We start from the raw sequence: 18,442 nt of genomic DNA, 5'->3' as shown, positions 1-18,442 counted from the left end.
CAAGTTGGATCCAAAATTATCTCAGAGGCAGGAAAAAGGGTAATGGTTGACGGGTGTTTTTGTGACTGGAAGGCTGTATCCAGTGGGGTTCCGCAGGGCTCAGTGCTGGGTCCTTGCTTTCTGTGGTACAGATTAATGACTTGGACTTGAATGTTGCGGGTACGATTAAGAAGTTTGCAGATGACACTAAAATAGGCTTTGTGGTTGATAATGAAGAAATATCATCATAGGCAGTCCCTCGGAATCGAGAAAGACTTGCTTCCACTCTTAGAATGAGTCCTTAGGTGGCTAAACAGTCCAATACGAGATCCACAGTCCCTGCCACAGGTGGGATAGGCAGTTGTTGAGGGTAAGGGAGGGTGGGATAGGTTTGCTGCACTTTCTTTCCGCTGCCTGCACTTTCCGAAAGTAATTGATTCCGCAGGCCAGGTAGATAAGGTGGTTAAGAAGGCATACAGAATTCTTGTCTTTATTAGTCGAGGCATGGAATACAAGAGCAGAGAGATTGTGCTTGAACTAGTGTATTCAACAGTAGTTTGGCCACAGCAAGTGTACTGCATGCAGTGGTGGTCACCACATAACAGGAAAGATGTGACTGCACTAGAGAGGGTACAGAGGAGATTTACGAGGATATTGCCTGGATTGGAGAATTTTAGCTATGAGGAAAGATTGGATAGGCTGGGTTTGTTTTTTTTGGAACAGAGGAGGCTGAGGGAAGACTTTTTTGAGGTGTATAAAATTATGAGAGACCTGATAGTGGATAGTACAGACCTATTTCTCTTAGCAGAGGGGTCAACAACCAAGGGGCATCGATTTAAAGTAATTGGTAGAAGGTGTAGCGGGGATTTGAGGGGAAATTTCTTCACCCAGAGGGAGGTGGGGGTCTGGAACTCACTGTCTGAAAGGGTGGTAGAGGCAGAACCCCTCAGCACATTTAAAAAGTAATTGAATGTGCACTTGAAGTGCCATAGCCTACAGGGCTGCGGACTAAGAGCTGGAAAATGGGATTAGGCTGAAAAGCTCATTGTTGGCTGGCGTAGACACGAAGGGCCAAAATGGCCTTCTTCCGTGCTGTAAATTTCTATGCTTCTATGAAAGGAAGAGTCTTTTAATATTGCAAAGAATAGTAGTAAGCCTGAGGATTGAGAGGGCTTTAGAAACCAGCAAAGGATGACCAAAAAATTGACAACAAGGGAGAAAATGGAATATGAGAGTAAACGAGCAAGAAATATAAAAACAGATTGTAAGAGCTTGTATAAGTATTTAAAAAAGAGAGTAGCAAAAGTAAGCATTGGTCCCTTAGAGGCTGAGACAGGTAAAATTATAATGGGGAATAAGGAAATAGCACGACTTTAATAAACAAATATTTTGTATCTGCCTTCACAGTAGAAGACACAAAAAGCATACCAAATATAGCAAGGAACAAAGGGACTAATAAGAGTGAGGAATTTAAAGTAATTAATATCAATAGAGAAAAAGTACTTGAGAAACTAATGGGATTAAAAGCCTATAATATCATAGGGTTCTAACAGAGGTGGCTGCAGAGACAATTGGTTGTGAACTTCCAAAATTTCCTAGATTCTAGAACAGTCCCAGGAGATTTGAAGGTAGCAAATGTAATCCCACTATTCAACAAAGGAGGGAGTGTTCGCCTGACATCAATCATTGGGAAAATGCTGGAATCCATTATCAAGGAAATGGTAACAGAGCACTTAGAAAATCATAATACGATTAGGCAGAGTCAACATGACTTTATGAGATGGAAATCGTGTTTAATAAATTTATTAGAGTTTTTAAGGATGTAACTAGCAGGATAGATAAAGGGGAACCAGTGGATGTAGTGTATTTGGATTTCCAAAAGGCATTCGATAAGGTGCCACATAAAAGGTTGCTATGCAAGATAAGGGCTCATGGGCTGGCTAACAGACAGAAAACAGAAAACAAGGATAAATGGATTATTTTCCAGTTGGCAGGCTTGGGCCTCAGCTATTTACAATCTATATTATTGACTCAGATGAATGGTCCGAGTGCAATGTATCCAAATTTGTTGACAATCCAAAGCTGGGTGGGAAAATAAGCTGTGAGGAGGACATAAAGGGGGAGATATTGACCTTCTCTGTACCTCTGGGGGCAGTAACGGGGTGCTTAATGGGTTACCAACTGGGCACGGAGAAATCACTGACAGCCGTGAACTTTCCTGATGGCTAAAACTGAACACCTCCCTTTTCTGCGCCCCGGAGATTATGGCGATACTGGTGTGCAGCAGCCCGTTATCGCCCTGGATGTAAAATTCGCTTCCGCCCCCTGAAGCATTGCTGGACGTCAACAATGGCAGCTGCATGAGGTGTTGTCACCTCGGTTAGCCATTTGGGGAACAATAAATAAAGGCGGTGGTGGTCAGGTAGGCCAAATTTTATTTATGTCTCCAGTGTGCTGCATTTTGATTACTTTACAATCTGTGATTGCTCAGCCCTGCACTCTCTTGAGAGCGTTTGGAGCTGCTATGCTCGTATTGCAGGTGCAGTCGACAAACATACACATCCTTACGCTTCTTTTAAAGTAGCATTGACCCTTCCCTTTGAGGGAGGGAAGTAGCCTATAAAACTAGCAACGCTGCATGGAATCACCGTCCCCTCATTCCCTTTAGAGCTAAGGGAAGTCAGCTGCTACCACTTGATTCAGTGTTCCACTTCCCTCTTGGAGTGCCAAAGCGAAAGTTCCCGGCAGATTCAAATGTTTAGCACCCGCCGATACTTTTGCACTCCTCAAAACTTATCACCCCAAGTGGGGCATGATGCAATTTTTAGCCCAAAGACCCTGAAAAGGGATATAGACAGATGAGGTGAGTGGGCAATATGGTGGAAACTGGAGTATAATGTGGGGAAATGTGAGGCTATTCAAATTGGGGGGAAGAATAGAAAAACAAAATGGTGAGAAACTATTAAATGTTGGTGTTCAGAGTGATTTAGGTGTCCTCATAAAGGAAACACAAAAAGTTAGCACAGCAAGCAATTAGGAAGGCAAATGGCATGTTGGTCTTTATTGCAAGGGGATTGGAGTGCAAGAGTAAGCCTACTCCTGCTCCTAATTATTAAGTTCTTATGTTCTTATTCTTAGTAAATTAAATGTGGCTTAAATTCGATAGTACCCAAAACGGGTCCGGGGATGGCAATGCCATTAACTTGCATCCCATGTTTCCAAGGTGGGCAGCACACAAAGTTTGTGCTGCCTGCTCACTTAAATAATTGCAGTGTTGCGGCAGCATTAAATGCGCTGCTGAGTTGCTGAATGCCTCAGCAGGTATCCCAAGTTCATACAGGTAAGAGGCGAGCACCACTTAAAGATAGACTGCACTATTTAAAGCCAGCCTGCACCTCTTAAAGGGGAGGTACATTGTGGCTGGAGAAGAGAGTCCGACATGCAAAACAGTGACTAATGGTGCAACAGTGGAGAGAGGGTGTTTCAAGATTATCAGATGCTGCACTGGGGCATTGGTTTAGAAGGTGGACAGGAGACGAGAGATCCTCTATCCACAAGGGGCCAGGAGGCCCTTCAGACAAGCTGTCAAGGCAGTGGAAGTGGGTATCTGTGGATGACAATACCGGACGTCAAGCCCCAAGGACCTAGATGTAGTGCCACATAAAGTTCAATGACCTCACATGAGTGGTTAAGATCAGTGAATTCTTCTTCAAATGCCATAACCTGCCAACTGCACCACTAGCCTCACACACTGCTCAATGCACCACACCCCTATCACTCACCTACCAACTCCCTGTTTAAAAAGGGAGAAAGGGATAGACTGAGTAATTATCGGCCAGTCAGCCTTGTCTCAGTGGTGGGAAAATTTTTGGAAAAAATCCTGTGGGACAGGATAAATCTTCATTTGGAAAGACATGGATTAATCAAGGACAGTCAGCATGGATTTGTTCAAAAATTGGCTCCGAGGCAGGAAGCAAAGGGTAATGGGTGCTTTTGTGACTGGAAGGATGTTTCCAGTGGAGTTCTGCAGGGCTCAGGACTAGGTCTCTTGCTTTTTGTGGTATATATCAATGAGTTAGACTTGAATGTAGGGGGTATGATTAAGAAATTTGCAGATGATACTAAAATCGGTTGTATGGTTGATAATAAAGAAGAAAGCTGTAGACTGTAGGAAGATTTCAATGAACTGGTCGGGTGGACAGAACATTGGCAAATAGTATTCAATCGAGAGAACTGTGAGATAATGCATTTGGGAAGGGTTAACAAGGCAAGGGAAGACACATTAAATGGTAGGACACTGAGAAGTATAAAGGAACAGAGGGACCTGGGAGTGCAGGTCCACAGATCCCTGAAAGTAGCAGGCCAGGTAGATAAGGTGGTTAAGAAGGCATATGGAATACTTGCCTTTATTAGTCGAGGCATAGAATACAAGAGCAGGGAAGTTATTTTTGAACTGTATAAAACACTAGTTAGGCCACAGCTAGAGTACTGCATGCTGTTCTGGTCACCACATTACAGGAAAGATGTGATTGCACTAGAGAGGGTACAAAGGAGATTTACGAGGATGTTGCCTGGACTGGAGAATATTAGTTATGAGGAAAGATTGGATAGGCTGAGTTTGTTTTCTTTGGAATCGAGGAGGCTGAGGGGACACCTTATTGAGGTTTATAAAATTGTGAGGGGCATAGATAGAGTGGATAAGAAGGACATATTTCCCTTTGCAGACAAATCAACAACCAGGGGGCATAGATTTCAAGTAATTGGTAGGAGGTTTATCCTCAGGTGGCCCTCCAGACACATGTTCAGGAGGGAGTGGGAAAAGATAGCAGCAGAGTTCAATGCCAGAAGTATAGCTGCAAGAATCTGTGTGCAGTGCAGGAAGAAGTTTAATGATCTCCCATGTGTTATTAAGGTCAGTGAGTATATCTTCAAATGTCATATCCTACCAACTACACCACTAGCCGCATCCACTGCTGAATTCACAACACCCATCACCCAACAATCTCTATCAATCAGGATTCAATCCTATCATTCGTATGCTTTACTTCCCTGCAATACACTTCGCACTGTTGCAAGACACACCCAAATCTCACAGCTCACACACATGACAGCCACATCACCCAAACATATTGCACGACTCTCATGACACACTTCCCTGTTTTTTGCAGGAGCAGGTGGTGCATAACAGGAGACAGACGGAAAGAACTGAAGGGGGAGAAGTGCGCCTGCATGTCTTAAACCCCCAGGGAGGAGACAGTGCTGGCCATCATGCGCAGGGGCATCGCTGAGGCTATTGATGATGAGAGTATCCACATTCCTAATCCTCCTCCTTTCATCCCACTTCTTCCTCAATCGCTTCCGACCAAGAAGCTGCAGATGGTATAAATATGTATTTCTTACTTGCACCACAACCCAATCCTCATCACTTTTTCAGTTCAGATACCCAAGAACTGGAACCTGCCCAGGCAGTGGTGGATGAGGAAAAATGCAGTGAAGATGAAAAGATACCGTTACCCAATCTCACAATCACAGCCACCAGTTCAGAAACTGACTGCAAGTATTTTAGAGGATAAGATAGAGGAGGGATATGGACGTAGTGAGACACCAGGCACTAGTGCACAGGAGCCAGGGCAGGGGGAAAGAATAGCGCAGGTGCTAACTTACATCGGATTACATAGGATATACAACATAAACAGGCCATTCGGCCCAACCAGTCCAGGCCAGTGTTTATGCTCCACTCGAGCCTCCTCCCGTCTTTCCTCATCTAAATCTATCAGCATAACACACAATTCCCTTCTCTCTCATATGCTTCTCTAGCCTCTTCTTAAATGAATCTATACTATTCTACTATTCGCTTCAACCACTCCCTATCTCAACACTCTTTGGGTAAAGAATTTTCAGCTGCATTCTCTATTGGATTTCTTGGTGACTATCTTATATTTATGGCCTCTAGTTACGCTCTTTCCCACAAGTGGAAACATTCTCTCTATCATGTACGTGGTGAGACATCAGACTAGTGCATGAGGATTGGGTTGTGGTGAAAGTAAAAAGTACATACGTATACCATCTGCAGCTTCTTGGATGGAAGCGATTGAGGGATGAGGGAGAAATGGGATGAGAGGAGGAGTGTATACTCTATCAAAACCTTTTATAATTTTAAAGACCTCTATTAAGTCACCCCTCAGCTTTCTTTTTTCAAGAGACTGTTCATCCATTCCTGATATGTATACCCTTACATTTCTGGTATACTTGCCGGAGAGTGAGATCACACACTAGTTCTGCTGCAGAGGACTTAATTGAAGGCTTCAATGGGCCAGCCTACAGAAGAAGACACCTAAATGCATGGTGCATTGGGAATCCTGCTGAAAATGTTTTTAAAAAATTTGTTCAAGGGATGTGGGCGTCGCTGGTAAGGCCGGCATTTATTGCCCATCCCTAATTGCCCTTGAGAAGATGGTGGTGAGCCACCTTCTTGAAGCGCTGCAGTCCGTGTGATGGAAGTACTCCCTCAGTGCTGTTCCAGGATTTTGACCCAGCAACAATGAAGGAACGGCGATATACTTCTAAGTCAGGATGGTGTGTGACTTGGAGGGGAACGTGGAGGTGGTGGTGTTCCCATGCACCTGCTGCCCTTGTCCTTCTAGGTGGTAGAGGACATGGGTTTATGAGGTTCTGCCGAAGAAGCCTTGGTGAGTTGCGGCAGTGCATCTTGTAGATGGTACACACTGCAGCCACGGTACATCGGTGATGGAGGGAGTTAATGTTTAAGGTGGTGGATGGGGTGCCAATCAAGCGGGCTGCTTTGTCCTGGATGGTGTCGAGCTTCTTGAGTGTTGTTGGAACTGCACTCACCTAGGCAAGTAGAGAGTATTTCATCGCACTTCTGACTTGTGCTTGTAGATGGTGGAAAGGCTTTGGGGAGTCAGGAGGTGAGACACTCACCACAAAATACCCAGCCTCTGACCTGCTCTTGGTGCCAGAGTGTGGCTGGACCAGCTAAGTTTCTGGTCAATGGGGATGTTGATGGTGGGCGATTCGGTGATGGTAATGCCGTTGAATGACAAGGGGCGGTGGTTAGACTCTCGCTTGTTAGAGATAGTAATTGCCTGGCACTTCTGTGGCACAAATGTTACTTGCCACTTATCAGCCCAAGCCTGAATCTTGCTGCATGCAGGCATGGATTGCTCCATTATCTAAGGAATTGCGAATGGCACTGAACAATCATCAGCAATCATCCCCACTTCTGACCTTATGATGGAGGGAATTTCATTGAAGAAGCAGCTGAAGATGGGAATGTCAAGGAGCATGGAGGAGTCCAGCAACAACCTGGCACAGGATTGTGCGCAGAGCCTCGAGCCATTCTTTCCAACAGGGCTTCCAGGGTGTCACAGCACTCTAGCAATCTATTCTCTAACAGATTACTAGGTTTGCTAAGGCACTGCCCCGGAAAGTGGTAGTGGCTCCATGGAGTATGAAACTGCTGGCCTCTCTCAGGATGACAATATCACTGCCACTCTGCCAGTGCCTTTGCTATTGCTTGTCAGCGAGCCAGCCCAGACTGCTGCTGCCCAGACCGAGTTGATGCAGTTTGAAGCTGGGATTACTCGGCCCCGAGCTGCTCGAGGTCACCCTCCAAGGCCATCTGCAGTCTTCTGAACTAAGGTTCAGCAGCCTTCCACCTCTAGCCACTGCTCTAGCCACTGGGAAAGCACCAAAGGTATGGCTCGAGAAAAGTAATGGTGGGAAGTACAGCATCATCATAGGCAATCCCTCGGAATCGAGGAAGACATGCTTCCTTATTAAGGATGTCATAGCAGTGCATTTGGAAAGAGGTAATATCGGTCCAAGTCAGCATGGATTTGTGAAAGGGAAATCATGCTTGACAAATCTGGAATTTTTTGAGGATGTTTCCAGTAGAGTGGACAAGGGAGAACCAGTTGATGTGTATTTGGACTTTCAGAAGGCTTTCGACAAGGTCCCACACAAGAGATTAATGTGCAAAGTTAAAGCACATGGGATGGGGGTAGTGTGCTGACATGGATTGAGAACTGGTTGTCAGACAGGAAGCAAAGAGTAGGAGTAAATGGGGACTTTTCAGAATGGCAGCCAGTGACTAGTGGGGTACCGCAAGGTTCTGTGCTGGGGCCCCAGCTGTTTACACTGTACATTAATGATTTAGACGAGGGGATTAAATGTAGTATCTCCAAATTTGCGGATGACACTAAGTTGGGTGGCAGTGTGAGCTGCAAGGAGGATTCTATGAGGCTGCAGAGCGACTTGGATAGGTTAGGTGAGTGGGCAAATGCATGGCAGATGAAGTATAATGTGGATAAATGTGAGGTTATCCACTTTGGTGGTAAAAACAGAGAGACAGACTATTATCTGAATGGTGACAGATTAGGAAAAGGGGAGGTGCAAAGAGACCTGGGTGTCATGGTACATCAGTCATTGAAGGTTGGCATGCAGGTACAGCAGGCGGTTCAGAAAGCAAATGGCATGTTGGCCTTCATAGCGAGGGGATTTGAGTACAAGGGCAGGGAGGTGTTGCTACAATTGTACAGGGCCTTGGTGAGGCCACACCTGGAGTATTGTGTACAGTTTTGGTCTCCTAACCTGAGGAAGGACATTCTTGCTATTGAGGGAGTGCAGCGAAGGTTCACCAGACTGATTCCCGGGATGGCGGGACTGACCTATCAAGAAAGACTGGATCAACTGGGCTTGTATTCACTGGAGTTCAGAAGAATGAGAGGGGACCTCATAGAAACGTTTAAAATTCTGACGGGGTTAGACAGGTTAGATGCAGGAAGAATGTTCCCAATGTTGGGGAAATCCAGAACCAGGGAACACAGTCTAAGGATAAGGGGGAAGCCATTTAGGACCGAGATGAGGAGGAATTTCTTCACCCAGAGAGTGGTGAACCTGTGGAATTCTCTACCACAGAAAGTTGTTGAGGCCAATTCACTAAATATATTCAAAAAGGAGTTAGATGAAGTCCTTACTACTCGGGGAATCAAGGGGTATGGTGAGAAAGCAGGAATGGGGTACTGAAGTTGCATGTTCAGCCATGAACTCATTGAATGGCGGTGCAGGCTAGAAGGGCCGAATGGCCTACTCCTGCACCTATTTTCTATGTTTCTATGTTTCTATGCTTCCACTCTTAACATTAGTTCTTAGGTGGCTGTACAGTCCAATACGAGAGCCACAGTCTCTGTCACAGGTGGGACAGAGAGTCGTTGAGGGAAGGGATGGGTGGGACTGGTTTGCCGCACGCTTTTTCTGCTGCCTGCGCTTGATTTCTGCACGCTCTCGGCGATGAGACTCGAGGTGCTCAGCGACTCCCGGATGCACTTCCTCCACTTAGGGCATTCTTTGGCCAGGGACTCCCAGGTGTCAGTGGATTTGTAGAATCTTGCGGAGATCAGGGAGTTTATCAATGAGGCTTTGAGGGTGTCCTTGTAATGTTTCCACTGCCCACCTTTGGCTCGTTTGAACATAAGAACATAAGAAATAGGAGCAGGAGCAGGCCATACAGCCCCTCGAGCCTCCTCCGCCATTTAATACGATCATGGCTGATCTGATCATGGACTCAGCTCCACTTCCCTGCCCGTGCACCATAACCCCTTATTCCTTTATCGGTTAAGAAACTGTCTATCTCTGTCTTAAATTTATATAATGTCCCAGCTTCCACAGCTCTCTGAGGCAGCGAAATTCCACAGATTTACAACCCTCTGAGAGAAGAAGTTCTTCCTCATCTCAGTTTTAAATGGGCGGCCCCTTATTCTTAGATCATGCCCTCTAGTTCTAGTCTACCCCATCAGTGGAAACATCCTCACTGCATCCACCTTGTCAAGCCCCCTCATAATCTTATATGTTCCGATAAGATCACCACTCATTCTCCAATAAGTAGAGGCCCAACCTACTCAACCTATCCCCATAAGTCAACCCCCTCATCCCCGGAATCAACCTAATGAACCTTCCCTGAACTGCCTCGAAAGCAAGCATAACTTTTTGTAAATATGGAAACCAAAACTGCACGCAGTATTCCAGGTGTGGCCTCACCAATACCCTGTATAACTGTAGCAAGACTTCCCTGCTTTTATACTCCATCTCTTTGCAATAAAGGCCAAGATTCCATTGGCCTTCCCGATCCCATGAAGGAGTTCCGAGTAGAGCGCTTGTTTTGGGAATCTTGTGTCTGGCATGCGAGCAATGTGGCCTGCCCAGCGGAGCTAGTCAAGTGTGATCAGTGATTCAATGCTGGGGATGTTGGCCTGGTCGAGGACGCTAACGTTGGTGCGTCTGTCCTCCCAGGGGATTTGTAGGATCTTGCGGAGACATCATTGGTAGTATTTCTCCAGCGACTTGAGGTGTTTACTGTACATGATCCATGTTTCTGAGCCATACAGGAGGGCGGGTATTACTACAGCCCTGTAGACCATGAGCTTGGTGGCAGTTTTTAGGGCCTGGTCTTCAAACACTGTTTTCCTCAGGCGACCAAAGGCTGCACTGGCGCACTGGAAGTGCATAGGAAGTACAGTATGATATTAAAAGACATGAGGCCCCTCATCCCTATCTAAACAATCTTTTCAAACAACTTAGGGTCATAAAACACCAGATAGTGTAGCATCCAGTAGGAAATAGATCATAAAGAAAATGGTTTCAGAACAGATGCGATGTTTTACTCAAAAAGGGAAGAAACCTATGCCTACCTTCAAAATCAGATAGCGTGAACAGGCTTGGAGAAGCTATTTTCACGATTTATAACCAAATATTAGACATAAGGATTATGTGCATTGCTCTATATGGGGTTTTAAGATTAATTTTTTGGAACAATAATAAATAAGTTAGTTATTAGACATATTACTGTTTCTTGCTTTTCAAATTTGTTAAAGAGATAAGGATGGAATTATCCAACAAAGTTACAGTTAAGTTTATATTCTTATTCACTTAAATTTCAATTAAACTACTCTGCTCCTCCTCCCTTCTCTGCTCTTCTGAGCAAAGATGGGACTCAGGAGCGGGGTCGGACCCAGGAGCGAGGTCGGGACCCAGGAGCGAGGTTGGGAGGAGCGGAGCCCAGGACAGGTGTAGCGAGGTTGAGCCCAGCAGCAAGGTCAGGGCCCAGCAACGAGGTCAAGTTCAGCAGCGAGGTCGAGGCCCAAGAGTGGACCAGCAGTGGGGTCGGGGCCCAGGAAAGGTGCAGGATGGGCCAACAGCGAGGTCGGGAGGCCTACACTGCATTCTATGAAACCCCCCTGGGAGGACCTGTGGGAAGGAGGGAGGAGGACAATCGGAATATGGCTTTGTGTGTGTGTACTAGGCCCATGCAGCGGAGCCTGGTCTCCAATTGTCTTGGATCCACTTGCCATTGAATCAAGACCTTGCTATGTCAAGCCCGTGTGGTAGCCGGTGTGTAATGGCCACCCCACGTTAAAAGAATCCTCACACAGGCATCTTCCACTCTTTAAAATGAAGTTCGGCACCTGGAATGTCAGGACCCTCATGGACAACCCCAACAGCGACAGACCGGATCCGACACCATACTGTTATCATTGCCCGGGAACTCAGACATTTCGACATGGATATCGCCGCCCGGCGGGCAGGGGAAGGCCAGCTCAAGGACCAAGGCAGTGGTTACACGTTCTGGAAAGGAAAACCAGAGGAAGAACGCCGCCTCCATGGGGTAGGCTTCGCCATAAAATATGAGCTAGTTGGACGTCTCAGAGACTCCCCTTGCGGGATAAACGAACGCCTCATGACCCTTCGGCTCACCCTAGTCCGGAACCAGTGCTCTAGCGTCATCAGCGCGTATACCCCAATACTGGAAGCTACAGACAAGACCAAAGAGGAATTCTACACCAGCTTTGAACAATCCCTGTCCTGAGTCCTAATGGGTGACAAGCTGATCCTCCTTGGTGATTTTAATGCCAGAGTTGGAAAGGACACAGACCTCTGGGAAGGTATGATCAGCAGAGAGGGGGTAGGGAAAACTAACACCAATGGTACCCTCATCCTGATAAAATGCTTAGAACATGGTCTTGTCATAACCAACACCTTGTTTCGTCAGAGAGATAAGTACAAGGCCTCATAGCAACAACCTTGCTCCAAGCTCTGGCATCTGCTAGACTATATCATTGTCCAAGCAAGAAACCACAAGGACGTCCGTATCACCCATGACAAGAGCTGACAACTGCTGGACTGACCATCGTCTAATCCGCTCTGTCATTTCCATCAATGAAGCCCAAAACAGCGGTGGCAACAAAAACACTGCCGCAGAAAAATCAACGCTGGAGCACTCAAAGACAGTCCTGTTCAGCCAGCGCCTCACAACCAACATGACTTCCAGTGAACTGGGGACGACGGGCTCGACCCGGAGTTGCGCCGCTTATGTATGTTCCGAGATGTGCCGGAAAAGAATGCTGCAACTTTAGCCACTGTCTGGCCTCTTCACTGCAGTCGTGCAGCGTGGCCAGTTGACTCGGGGAGTGGAGCCTGCATTCTGCGCTGGAAAATGTGCTGGGACGTCTGCACATGCATAGTGGATGTCCGTGCATGCGCAGTAGTGCTGTGAGTTGGCAATCAGCCATTTTTAAACAGCTAGCTAGCTTCTTGTGTTTTCGTGTCAGAAGGAGTGCTGTGTTAGGAAAATCACTGCTGAATTCAAGAAGCAGTGCTGTGTTTGGTAAAATCAGTGCTGCATGCCAGCAGAAGAGCCAAAAGGAGTGCTGTATTTGGAAAAATTAGTACTGTGTGTCTTGAAAAATCACTATATGTCTAAGAGCATTGGAAAAGTGCTGTGAGTGTCTCAGAGCAGCTGCAGTAATACAGCAATGCAGCAACGTGGACCAAGAACAAAGAATTTCCTGCTGGAAGAAGTGGAGATACTAGTTAATGTTATTGAGACCAGATGGCAGGAGCTGGACACCAGCAGAGGTCACATAAAAGTTCCACCCAAAGAAATGAAGAAACGCTGGAACCAAGTTTCAGAAGATTTCTACGCATTGGTGAACACCAAGAGATCTGGAAGCCAGTGTAAAAGGAAATGGAAGGATCTTGGTCAAGTAGTTAGTGTAAGTAATATTTTCATTTATTCAATGTAATTGCAATTGTATATGACCCACCCAGCAGAAAGACATCCTCTCTAAAAAGTTGCATTTTCATCTTTGCAGAAGAAATTGGCCCACAACAAAAGGGAAAGAACTCGAACAGGAGGAGGCCTGCCATATCTGCACCCACTGACACCCTTGGAAGAGAGGGTCGCTGCTTTGATGGGTCCTGCCTGGAGAAAAACAATCAGTACTGCACAAACTGGGCCCACACTTGAGGGAGAGGGAAAGTCCTGAAAATTCATCGTGACCCTTCAAATCAATCTGCTGCCTGGCCTGTTATGTGTGATCCTACTCATACCACCCATCCTGCCCCCTCTGCTGCTAACCATTTGACTGTTCTGTTATATTTTGCACAACCTGATGCCAATCTTGAAGATGCAGAAGAAAAATCAGAGGTGGACGAGCCTGAAGACGAGAACATCTTCCAAGCCAACCCTCCAGACCAACATGAGGGTGAGGGGGAGTTGGGCCAACTGGATGAAGCTATCACTTATATACTGAATATGGAGCATGTGCAGTTATTGGAGTTGCCAACCCCTTGCATGACTAGTGATTTGAGTACTGGTGTGTTTCCCACCTACTATGACTAGTGGTTTGAGTTCTGGTGAGACATTCCTTGGTTTACACAATCCGAGGATGTGGGTCCCAGTAGTGGGCTGCAGCAATTAACACCCAGGGCCCCACCATCCGAGGATGCGGGTCCCAGTGAGATGCCGCGAGGCATATCCAGGGCCCCACCGTCCAAGGCTGTGGCTCCCACTGGGATGCCATGAGGCAGACCCAGGGTGAGGGGAAGGAGAAATCAACCATGTTCTCCTGAGATGCAGGATGGAACAGATGTGGTTCAGATCATGGCATTGGATGCGGAAAACAATGACCTTACTCGATTAGTCCTGAACACCATCAGTGGGGTGAGTGATGAGGTAGCGGGACTGTCGGGAGAAGTAACAGCAATGGCATGGGAAATGGGAACAATGTCCCGGAACATTAGTGAGGGAATAGTGTCCAAGAGAGAGGGAATGTCAGAGGTAGTGCAAAGAATGGCAGTGGCCATGAGGGAGGGAGTGTCAGAGGTGGTGGAAAGGATGACACTGACAATGACACAGGCTATCAGGGAGGGAATGTTTCAGTCTGCTGAGACATGTCAGGGTGCATGAGGGAGGGCATGTGTGAGTTAGCTGCTGCAATAAGGGAACACGGCCAGACCATGCGCCCATCGACAGAATCAACTGCCACTCCCACTGCAATCCCCACACCAGCCTCTGAAGAGACCAAGCCAGGCTCTCCACATTAACACCTGACCTCTGCCTCCCCCCCGGCCCCACCCGCACCAAGAAATGCACATTAAACGAGATGTTAGAAGGAATAATCTTTGCACCACCGCTTGTGAGCAGGGGTGGTGGTGAGTCCAAGACCAAGCGCGGCGGGTGGTGTTAGACTAAGGGGGATGAGAGATGGGTGCAGCCTTTCTTTGCTGCTACTGTTGTTGGTGTTGTTGATGTTACTGTTGTAATTGTTTTCAAATTGAAAGTTTATTGTAAGTTATGTAAATTTACAACTTTATAAGTGATCTTAAAGTTTTTAAGTGATCTTAAAGAGTCATATTAAAGTAAAGTTTGATACAAGAATAATTTTATTACAGTAAAGTTAAGTACATTGTAAACTTTTGAATAAAATATATTTTACATTAAAACTGAATCATGTTCCATTAACACAACACAACATTACGGAACAGCTCCAAACAAAAAACATGTCCATGTGGAATAGTTGTCGCTGAGCCCTCAGGCATCAATAAAGCGTTTACGGATGAGCTGCTGGCGCAAGGCTCGGGCAATCGTTAGAGGAGCACGATGACCCGCCCTCCTCCGCCGTCGTGCTCTGGCCTCAGGCACTTGCATGGTTTCCTCATCCTCGTCATCATCTTCCTCCACCTCCTCCTGCTCGTCATCTGCATCTTCCAAATCATTATCATCAGCCACTCTCACCGCAGGTGGGTCTTCTTCCACTACCAGCTGCTGCTGCCTCATGATGGCTAAGTTAGGCAGTATGCAGCACACAACAGTAAACGGACCGACAATCTCAGGGGAATATTGCAAGTAGCCTCCGCAATGGTCCAGGCATCGGAAACGCTGTTTCAAGATGCCAATGGTCCTCTCTATGATGCTGCGCATCATAATGTGCGACATGTATTTACGGCCAGTTTCCGTTCGGGTTATGCGTAGGGGCGTCATGAGCCAGGTGGCGAGGCCGTACCCTTTGTCTCCCAGTAGCCAGCTCTGCCCTTCTGGCTGTTGTTCAAACATGGCAGATATAACGCTGTCATGTAGGATGAACGCATCATGGGTGCTGCCAAGGTATTTTGCATTGACTGGCATGATGCGATGCATGGTGTCACACACAAGCTGCACATTAATGGAATGGAAGCCTTTTCTATTCCTGAACAGCTCAGCATCCTGCAAAGGTGCAAGGCAATGTGGGTACAATCAATGCAGCCCTGTACCTTTGGGAAGCCAGCAATCCTTGAGAACCCCACAGCCCTGTCATGGATTGCTTGGGCGGTCATTGGGAACTTGATGAAGTCATTTCTCCGCGCATACAGTACAGCTGTGACCTGGCAAATGGAGACATATATTGCACGTTGAGAGATGGCACACACATCTCCAGTTGTAGATTGAAACGATTCCGAGGCATAGGATGAAAGTGCAGCTGTAACCTTCACTTCAAGTGACAAAGCGGTCCACCTGCCGCTTCTCGGCTGCAGGTCTGGTCTCAGCAACTCACAGATCTCACAGACAACTTATCTGCGGAAACACAGCCTTTTAACACATTCTGCACCACTCAGGTGCAGGTACGAACACCTGACTCGAAATTGCCAAGGTGGGTAAGGTCTCCTGCCCAGCAGCCGACAGGCTCTGATGTTCCTGATGTGATAAGCTCTAATCAATCTAATCTACCTAGCACAATGATGCAGAATGCTTGCAAAAGGTATGGCATTGTCAGTATTGCCCCCATACTTAAAGTTAAATATTCAAAGAAGGTCAAAACGGCAGAAAAGCAGGCAGAACAGGCTCGCAGTTCTCTCTCTCTCCCTCCCCCCAAGGTCTGTAACGGATAGACCACAACCAAAGGTCTTTTGTCCTCTCCTCTCTCCCTCTCCCCCTTGAATCTTGTGACATCTCTCTCCCTCCTCCTCCCACCTTGAGTCTTGTGACCTCTCTCTCCCTCCTCCTCCCCCCCTTGAGTCTTGTGACCTCTCTCCCTCCCACCAACCTCCAGCCTTTCCGTTGAATTGCAGCCTCTGCCTTTCTGTGGCTCCCGATGCCTGCCAGCTCCCTACCCCCCCACCTCCCTCCCGCCCACACCCCAGCCTCTCCGTTGATTTGCTTGCAGCCCCTCCATTGAATCCGGCCTGTTCACTCGCTCCCGCCCCTAGCCTAGGCCGAGTGGCCTCCCGGTGCGTTGTCCCGCCCCTAGCCCAGGCCGAGTGGCCTCCTGCACCCCCCCGCTGCCTTTCCGGGCTGAGTCTAGAAAGGTGAATTGCAGTTTGAAGATGAAGGTAGGAGTTGAATTTTTTATTTCTTACAGAATTGTTAGTAGTTTTTGTTTGCAAACATTGCTAAGGGTAAGGCTTGGTTGGTTTAGGTCCAGTTCATCTCCGCTTCCCGCCCCTAGCCTAGGCCAAATGGCCTCCGATGTAGCTACCTGCGCTGATTTCTTTATCTCTCCGTGTGTTAAAAAGACAAGCCTGAAGGCTCTGTGCCTCAATGCGAGGAGTATTCAAAATAAGGTGGATGAAATAATTACAGAGGCAACAATAAATGAGTATGATATAATTGGCATCACGGAGACATGGCTCCAGGCTGACCAAGGCTGGGAACGCAACATCCAAGGGTATTCAACATTCAGGAAGGATAGACAGAAAGGAAAAGGAGGTCGGGTAGCATTGCTGGTTAAAGAGGAAATTAACGTAATAGTAAGGAAGGACATTAGCTTGAATGATGTGGAATTTGTATGGGTGGAGCTGCGGAATACCAAAGGGCAGAAAACGCTAGTGGGATTGTGTACAGACCACCAAACAGTAGTAGTGAAGTCGGGGACAGCATCAAACAAAAAATTAGGGATGGGTGCAATAAAGGTACAGCAGTTATCATGGGCGACTTTAATCTACATATACATTGGGCTAACCAAACTGGTAGCAATACGGTGGAAGAGGATTTCCTGGAGTGCATTAGAGATGGTTTTCTAGACCAATATGTCGAGGAACCAACTAGAGGGCTGGCCATGAAAGACTGGGTGATGTGCAATAAGAAGGGACTAATTAGCAATCTTGTTATGCGAGGCCCCTTGGGGAAGAGTGACCTTAATATGGTAGAATTCTTTATTCAGATGGAGAGTGACACAGTTATTTCAGAGACAAGGGTCCTGAACTTAAGGAAAGGTAACATCGATGGTATGAGGTGCATTGGCTAGAATAGACTGGCAAAGGGTTGACGGTGGATAGGCAATGGCAAACATTTAAAGATCACATGGATGAACGTCAACAATTGTACATTCCTGTCTGGAGTAAAAATAAACGGGGAAGGTGGCTCAACCGTGGCTAACAAGGGAAATTAAGGATAGTGTTAAATCCAAGGAAGAGGAATATAAATTGGCCAGAAAAAGCAGCAAACCTGAGAACTGGGAGAAATTTAGTATTCAGTAGAGGAGGACAAAGTGTTTAATTAGGAGGGGGAAAATAGAGTAGGAGAGGAAGCTTGATGGGAACCTAAAAACTGACTGCAAAAGCTTCTATAGATATGTGAAGAGAAAAAGACTAGTGAAGACAAACGTAGGTCCCTTGCAGTCAGATTCAGGTGAATTTATAATGGGGAACAAAGAAATGGCACACCAGTTGAACAAATGCTTTGGTTCTGTCTTCACTAAGGAAGACACAAATAACCTTCTGCAAGTACTAGGGGACCGAGGGTCTAGAGAGAAGGAGGAACTGAAGGTTATCCTTATTAGGCGGGAAGTTGTGTTAGAGAAATTGATGGGATTGAAGGCCGATAAATCCCTGGGGCCTGATAGTCTGCATCCCAGAGTACTTAATGAAGTGGCCAGAGAAATAGTGGATTCATTGGTGATCATTTTCCAACAGTCTATTGACGCTGGATCAGTTCCTATGGACTGGAGGGTAGCTAATGTAACACCACTTTTTAAAAAAGGAGGGAGAGAGAAAACGGGTAATTATAGACTGGTTAGCCTGACATCAGTAGTGGGGAAACTGTTGGAATCAATTATTAAAGATGAAATAGCAGCGCATTTGGAAAGCAGTGACAGGATCAGTCCAAGTCAGCATGGATTTATGAAAGGGA

The 18,442-nt window shown here is 46.6% G+C and overlaps 1 protein-coding gene across 3 annotated transcripts in view; it reads right to left on the bottom strand.

Annotated features, from left to right (window-relative positions):
* The window catches only part of idua (alpha-L-iduronidase), a 538,596-nt gene that overhangs the window by 49,368 nt on the left and 470,786 nt on the right, over positions 1–18,442 (bottom strand). The gene's annotated exons all lie outside the window — the stretch shown is intronic.

The sequence above is a fragment of the Pristiophorus japonicus genome, chromosome 2, assembly GCF_044704955.1.
Source record: "Pristiophorus japonicus isolate sPriJap1 chromosome 2, sPriJap1.hap1, whole genome shotgun sequence".
In the NCBI taxonomy this organism is placed as follows: Eukaryota; Metazoa; Chordata; class Chondrichthyes; family Pristiophoridae; genus Pristiophorus; species Pristiophorus japonicus.
The sequence above is the reverse complement of the archived record's forward strand: the minus strand, read 5'-3'. Positions and strand labels throughout refer to the sequence as shown.